This window comes from Podarcis muralis, chromosome Z (genome assembly GCF_964188315.1).
Source record: "Podarcis muralis chromosome Z, rPodMur119.hap1.1, whole genome shotgun sequence".
NCBI lineage: Eukaryota > Metazoa > Chordata > Lepidosauria > Squamata > Lacertidae > Podarcis > Podarcis muralis.
In genome coordinates this window covers 31593300-31601062 of record NC_135673.1, presented here as the reverse complement: position 1 = coordinate 31601062, position 7763 = coordinate 31593300, and the positions used below count along the sequence as shown (strand labels likewise).

The 7763-nt window shown below is 40.7% G+C and overlaps 1 long non-coding RNA gene across 1 annotated transcript in view; it reads left to right on the top strand.

Annotated features, from left to right (window-relative positions):
* Positions 1-6957: 6957 nt before the first annotated feature.
* LOC144326227 (uncharacterized) overlaps positions 6958-7763 on the top strand; it is a 72340-nt gene continuing 71534 nt past the window's right edge. Inside the window, exon 1 of the long non-coding RNA XR_013391430.1 lies at positions 6958-7169. This is a non-coding gene — a long non-coding RNA (uncharacterized LOC144326227). The remainder of the gene's footprint in view (positions 7170-7763) is intronic.

Below are 7763 nucleotides of genomic sequence, written 5' to 3'. Positions count from 1 at the left end.
ACCCCTCCCTTGGTTTCCAAGATTTATCTTCCTTTTTAAACTGCATCTAATTGCATTTATCCAAATTATGGTACTTCATTTTTATCCTTTGTTATTTTAAACTACGAGTGCTATGTCAATCCTGTCAACATTTTAAAATGTTAACAGTGTTCTTTAATATATTCTTTAGAGGTATGTCATTCTTTAGTAAATTGTTAAACTCTTGGTGCCTGATTTTCCCGGTCCGCCTTGCCATCTCCACATAGTCCATCATCTTCATTATCCATTCTCCTTTCGATGGGACTCTTTCTTCTTTCCATCCCTGGGCAAGTAGTATTCTTGCCGTTGTCATCGCATACATAAACAGTACTTTCTTATCCTTCGGTAATTCTTCTCCTACCAAACGTAATAAAAAGGCCTCTGGTATTTTTTAAATATGTGTTTTACTAGTGGGGTTTTTATGTGTATCTAGATTCCACCTTAGAGCTGTCGAATATTCCTTTTTTACTTTGCCAAAGCGCCCCAAGCCTCTGAGCACCCTAGGTTCTGCCTCTCCCTTTAGAGGACAGGCTCTGTGCTAGCCAAACGTTTCCTGGCCTTCTTCTCACAGGACTGTATTTGCAGGGATGTATCCCAAGACACCTGATGCAGTGCTTCTGGAAGATGGAGGGGAACTCCCAAGCCATGGCCTGTTCCATCAAGAAGCTGCTCTTCCCATCGGCCGGTATGGAGTTGAGATTCCTCGCCACCCAGAATGCAGTGGCCCTCTAAGGTAGGTGGCATTGTGGGTCTTCTTCCAGGCAGGTGGAGCTTCTGCTGAGAAGTCCTAAGGCCGGCCGGCCTTCCAGCTGGGGTTAGGCACATGAGGCTGGGTATCTTCAGAGGGTCAGGAAGTACACACACGCCCATCCTTCTTCCTGAGTTTCTGAAATGTGGTGAAACTGTAAATATCTTTAAATGTCTTTTATATTAATGATTTCTTGGTTGAAAAAATTATGTGCAATGTTTCTTTTTTCAAGTTACATTTTCTACAGGTCAGTTTCATTTGTTTTTTTTAAATGTATTTTTAGTAAAGATTTTCTTGATTTACAAAGGTATGTGCAATGTCTCTGTCTTGTATTCCCCCCCCCCCCCCACGTAACACATTTCCCCCCCATTTGTTGAGACATTAGGAAGAATAGGGGGAAAGAGGTGGAGGAGGGGAAAGATGGGTGGGGGTGGGGTGGGGGTGATTCTATTTTATTTAATATATGTGGGGTATCAGCGTTGCTTGTGCAGGTTCTTTGCTGTTCGCTTGTCTTCCTTTGGTGGTGAGAGAGGTTGGGGTTGGCCTAGGGTGTGGGTGTTCATTTGTGGTTGGCTGTGGTGGTCTTTGTTTTCGTGGGGTGGGTGGGTGTTTTGGATCAGGTTAGCCATATTGATTTGTATTCTTTTGATGGATTTTTGTCATTGTCTTGTTGGGCTATATATGTGATAAAGGGGAGCCATACCGGGGTGAAAGTGTCTTCTATTTGTTCCCGTGTCAGTTTCAGTTTATTGGTTAATTTTTCTAGTAGGGCTAGAAAAATATAGGACTATTTTCCCATAGTTTTTGGTACCATTGGTCCATGTTTACTCCTGACAGGTCTCTCAAGTGTCTGGTTATGACGTTTCTGGCTGCTGAGAGTAGGTGGGTTATGAGTTCTTTGTGGTGTAAGTGTTTATGGGGTCTGGTGCTGTCATCTGCAAAGAGTCCTAATTTGTAGGTTTTGCTTTTTATTTCCACTCCCTTCATGTCTGTGGCTGCTCAGATTCAGATCTCTAAAGGTTCCAGAGCCAGGATGAATAAGAAGAGAGACCGTGGGAATCCTTGTTTTGTGCCTTTTTGGAATGCTATGGTATTGGAGTCCCAATTGTTATTCCTCCATATTGCTGAGGCTTCGGAGTATATTTGTTTGAGGATTTGCAGGAAATGGGGCCAAATTTCATGTTAGTACTGCTAATAGGTATTTCCACTCTAAGCAGTCCAAAGCATTGAGGATGTTTATGGACATAATTGTCAGTGCGCATTTAGTTGCAATCATGCACTGTGTGCAATCATGTTCAGTAGTTTCCTGATGGGGTCTGTTATATTGCGACCAGGGACAAATCCAGTCTGGTCTGGGGCTATTAATTTGTGTAGGGAAATTTTTAGGCGGTTAGCCAAGTTTAGTGTGAATATCTTGAAGTCTTGGTTTATTTAATGTGATCAGGCGGTCTGATTCTGCTTTGAGGCTGTCTTTCAGTGTTTTTCGGATGGACAATATTTTGGAGTAGGTCCAGGTTTTGGGAATGTGCCCCCCTTTTATGATATCATTGAATAGGCGGGTCATCAGGGGTTCTTTGAATTTCCTATAGAATTCTGCTGTAAAGCCATCTGGGCCTGGAGCTTTGTGTGGCTTGAGGTTTTTGAGGACCATATCTATTTCCTCTTGGGTGATAGGACTGTCTATGAATTCCTGTTCCTCATCCGTTAGGGTAGGCATGGTCAGTCCTGGTGTTTATATATGAAGTGATGCATTTTCTTTTGATGGGCTTTCCCAATTTATGCCATACAGACATAATTACATGTAACTGCTTTTAAGCTAGCTATCTTGCTTATCTACAGTATAGGGTGATTCCCTGCCAACCCGTCTGGGTTGCCCTGTGTCTCTCACCTGTTTCAATTTCCTCAGTATCGGGGGATTCTTGGCCCCTCTTTGAGCGAGGACCTACAAATGCACTCTTAACATGCTCTAGGAGATCCCAGCCGATAAGAACTGCTGCTGGAACTTCCTCAGAAATGGTTCTTTGGCAATTCCTTTTAATTTTATTGTTTTCTCAGGTATTAATTTAGTGGTGGAAATTATGTCTGGATGGACAATTGTAATCTGTGAGCCAGTGTCTTTTAACCCAAGATACTTTTTATCATCAACCCAGATTTTCCCCCAGCATTTCTCAAGAGGAAACTATCCTGTTTAATCAAGTAACATTGTACCACACGAGCCTCAAAATTTTCCTCAGGCTGAGGCCTAGCTAAAACCTCGGTTTCCTTGGCAACCTGCCCAGCCTCTTCATGCTGCACTGAGTGGATACAATAAACCTGTTTTTGAGAACCAGAATTGACAGTTTTACCCTTTCCATCCCCGCAGTCCAAACTCCAGTGGCCTAATTTACCACATGTCCAGCACTTTATTTCCCTGTACCCAGTATAATTAGTCTTATTTCCTTTTCCTTCAGTGGGACCAATGTTAGTCAGGGCCTTGTCAGTTGGACTTTTAGTTTGTGGCATATTTCCCTTATTTGTCACTGAGGTAGGGCTTTCCTTGGCATATTGAAATTTGTTTTTGGGGTACTCCCACACTTTTCCACCAAAGTTTGGACCATCAAATCCATGGTCTCTAATTTCATTATTTTGGTCAGCTATTGTGGCTGCCTCCTGTACAGTTTTGGGATGTCGTTCTTTTACCAGATATTTCAATTTCTCATTGATGGTTGTATAAAATTGTTTGAGCACTATAATTTCCCTGATCTTCTGAACTGAATCTGCACCCTCCTGCTGTAGCCACTTTGTGAGGTAATTTTAAATTTTAGCTCCAAGTTGAGCAAACGTTTCTTCCCTCATTTTGTCAGACTCCTGAACAAAGTTCTTTCTTAACTGTTCTGAGGTGCTTCCAAATTGGGTGTAAATTAATTGTTTAAACATGTCAAAATTTCTAGACTGGTATTTTGGCATTTGTGCATATATTTTGGCGAAGGTTCCACTAATTCTAGCCCTTAATATTATAATTTTTCCCTCATCTTTTATTTGGAAATCTTTGCATGCTCTTTCAAATGAGACGATAAAAGCCTCCGGATTATCCTTCTCTTTGAACTCAGGAAAAAGCTTGAGGTCTATCTTAACCTGACTTTGACCATTTGTGCTATTATTATTATTTTGGTTTTCCACAGATGCCAATTCCATTTTCTGCATTTCTAACTGAAATTGCATCTCTTTTTCCCTCAGACGGTACTGCTCCCTTTCTCTTTCTCTTTCTCTTTCTTTTTCTTGTTCAGCCTCAATTTTTTCTCTCTCTAATTTAAATTTGTATTCCTGTTCCAACTTCCATTTTTCAAATTCTAAAGACAGTCTAGGCTCTACTGCCTCAGGGAATTTCTGATATCTCCTCTAAACTCTGCCCTTCTCCCTGAGGATTCCCATTTTCCTCTCCCTTGGAGCTTTCATAGGTTGGTTCCCTCACAGGGTTTCTTGACTTTTTGGGTGGCATATTGGGCACTTCTGGTCTGATAGTGAAATAGAGTCAGCTGAGAGATATTTCCCCCTCCAAGTTATTCTTTCTGCCTAGGTTTTCTTTTAGACTTTGGCCTTGAAGCCTTGCACTGGGTCTTCACACTGGCCCTGCACAGACACTTCCTCCAACCCCCCTCTGATTCCAGTGGGGTGTTTGTGTGTGAGTATAAACACAGTTAGAAATTGGGGCCAAATTTCATTTTTTTTTAAAAAAGAAATGTTTATTAAGCATTTAAAAATTACAAAAAACATGAAAAGAAAACACAATAAAAAATTAACAAACATACATTACAGTGCATCTAAAATAAAGAAAAAACATAAATAACAAAACAGCAAAAAGAAAAAAAACATTAAAACACATCCAATATTTCATAACTTTATCTTTCATTTACTTATTTCCTCGACCTCCTCACACCTCCCTTTTTGTATTCTAGTTCAATTTACTATTTCAGCAAATTCTTTCCATCTTTCTCAATTTTTGTTCTATAATTTACCTTAACCCAATCTGACTTTAAATTTTACACTTTGGCCCATTAACAATCCATTTTTACGTTATCCTTTATAACATTTCTACTAAAACCATGTAACTTCATTCCAACATCCTTCTAACATTCATTAATTTTACTATATTTTTGTAAATATACTTTGAATTTTTCCCAATCTTCTTCCACCGACTCTTCTCCCTGGTCTCGGATTCTGCCAGTCATTTCCACCATTTCCATATAGTCCATCACCTTCATCTGCCATTCTTCCAGGGTGGGTAGATCTTGTGTCTTCCAGTGCTTTGCGATAAGTATTCTTGCTGCTGTTGTAGCATACATAAAAAAGTTCTATCCTTCTTTGGCACCAATTGGCCGACCATGCCCAGGAGAAAGGCCTCTGGTTTCTTCAGAAAGGTATATTTAAATACCTTTTTCATTTCATTATAGATCATCTCCCAGAATGCCTTAATCTTTGGGCATGTCCACCAAAGGTGAAAGAACGTACCTTCAGTTTCTTTACATTTCCAAAATTTGTTATCGGGCAAATGATAATTTTTTGCAAGCTTGACTGGTGTTATGTATCACCTGTAGATCATTTTCATTAAATTCTCTTTTAAGGCATTACATGCCGTGAACTTCATACCGGTAGTCCATAACTGTTCCCAGTCAGCCATCATGTCCAACATCTTGTGCCCATTTAATCCTAGCAGATTTCACCATTTCATCTTGAGTATTCCATTTCAGCAGCAAGTTATACATTCTAGACAAATTCTTAACTTTAGAATCTAACAATTCTGATTCCAATTTTTATTTTTCCACCTGGAAGCCTAGTTTTTTATCCAAATTATATGCCTCCATTATTTGATAGTAGTGGAGCCAATCTCGTACTCTATTTTTTAGTTTTTCAAAACTCTGCAATTTTAATCTGTCTTCCCCCTTGTTCCAAAATTTCCCAATACTTCGGCCATTTGGCCTCCATATTGAGTTTTTTCTGTGCCTTTGCTTCCATTGGTGACAACCATCTTGGGGTTTTATTTTCTAACAACTCCTTATATCTTATCCAAACATTAAACAATGCTTTCCTAACAATATGGTTTTTAAACGCTTTATGTGCTTTGACCTTATCATACCACAGGTATGCATGCCAACCAAAAACATTGTTGAAACCTTCCAAATCCAGCACATCCATGTTTTCCAGAAGCACCCATTTCCTCAGCCAGCAAAATGCGGCTGATTCATAATAAAGTTTAAGGTCTGGCAGGGCAAATCCACCTCTTTCTTTAGCATCGGAAATTGGGGTCAAATTTCATGTCAGTACTGCTAATAGGTATTTCCACTCTAAGCAATCCAAAGCATTAAGGATGTTTAGGGACATAATTGTCAGTGGGCATTTAGTTGCTATGCTGTGTTCAATCACGTTCAGTAGTTTCCTGATGGGGTCTGTTATATTGTGACCAGGGACAAAGCCAGTCTGGTATGGGGCTATTAACTTGTGTTGGAAAATATTTAGGCGGTTGGCCAAGTTTGATGTGAATATCTTGTGGTCTTGGTTTATTAATGAGATTGGGTGGTGTGATTCTACTTTGAGGCTGTCTTTCAGTGTTTTTGGGATGGAGACTGTTTTGGAGTAGGTCCAGGTTTTTGGGATTGACCCCCCCCCCTTTATGATATCATTGAATAGGCGGGTCATGTAGGGCATCAGGAGTTCTTTGAATTTCCTATAGAATTCTGCTGTAAAACCATCTGGGCCTGGAGCTTTGTGTGGCTTGAGGTTTTTGAGGACCATATCTATTTCCTCTGGGGTGATAGGACTGTCTATGAATTCCTGTTCCTCATCCGTTAAGGTAGGCATGGTCAGTTTGGGTGTTGATATATGAAGTGATGCGTTTTCCTTTGATGAGGTTTCCCAATTTATGCCATACAGACATAATTATATGTAATGTAATTGCTTTTAATCTAGCTATCTTGCTTATCTACAGTATAGGGTGATTCCCTGCCAACCCGTCTGGGTTGCCCTGTGTCTCTCACCTTGTATTGTCTATCGAACCAATGGAGTTGCGCTGTCTTAGAGTGTGGTGGGTGGGGGAGTAGGAGGTTAGAATTAGATTAGGGTTAAAGAGTGGGCGGGGGGGGGGGTAGATTGCAGAAAATATCCTATTTGTAGTCATATAGGCTTTTATTTCGGGTTTCTTGGGCTATCTGGCGTTTAGCTGTTTGGTCCTGGGTCACAGCTGGTGTGGAGAGCCTTGTTTTCACAGGACTGTATTTGCAGGTATGTATCCCAAGACACCTGATGCGCTACTTCTGGAAGATGGAGGGGCAATACCCAGCCATGGCCTGGTCGATCATGGAGCTGCTCTTCCCATCGCCCAGTATGGAGTTGAAGTTCCTTGTCACCCAGAATGCAGTGGCCCTCCAAGGTAGGTGGCATTGTGGGTCTTCTTCCAGGAGGGTGGAGCTTCTGCTGTGAAGTCCTAAGGCTTTCCAGCTGGGGTTAGGCACACGAGGCTAGGTATCTTCAGAGGGTCAGGAAGTACACACACACCCATCCGTCTTCCTGAGTTTCTGAAATGTGGTGAAACTGTTAATATGAGGGCTTAGCAATATGAGTAATTCCTTTTTAACGAGACCTTCATCTTTTAACCAACTGTGGACTTCTAAAGTGGGCGGGATGTGGGTTTCCTTTCAATTCCCCCCAAACATTTAATATATACTGATTTGAAAGAATAATATTCAATCCAGGTCTAAATCGGTAGAAAACATAAAGGTAGAAGCAATGGCCTAGGGGCCATTCTAGACAGTATTATGTGAAAGTCAACTTCATTTATTTATCTGGTTATCAAAGCAAACACTGCTGTTTTCTTGCAGGAACTCACATTGTGTGTCCTCTGAATTAAGGGGGGTTTGACCTGTTTCTGGTTCAGTAACGTGAACAGTTCTAGTGTGTGTCCATGTCTTACTAAACACATAACAATGTGGTGTACAAATTACCGTATTTTTCGCTCTATAAAACC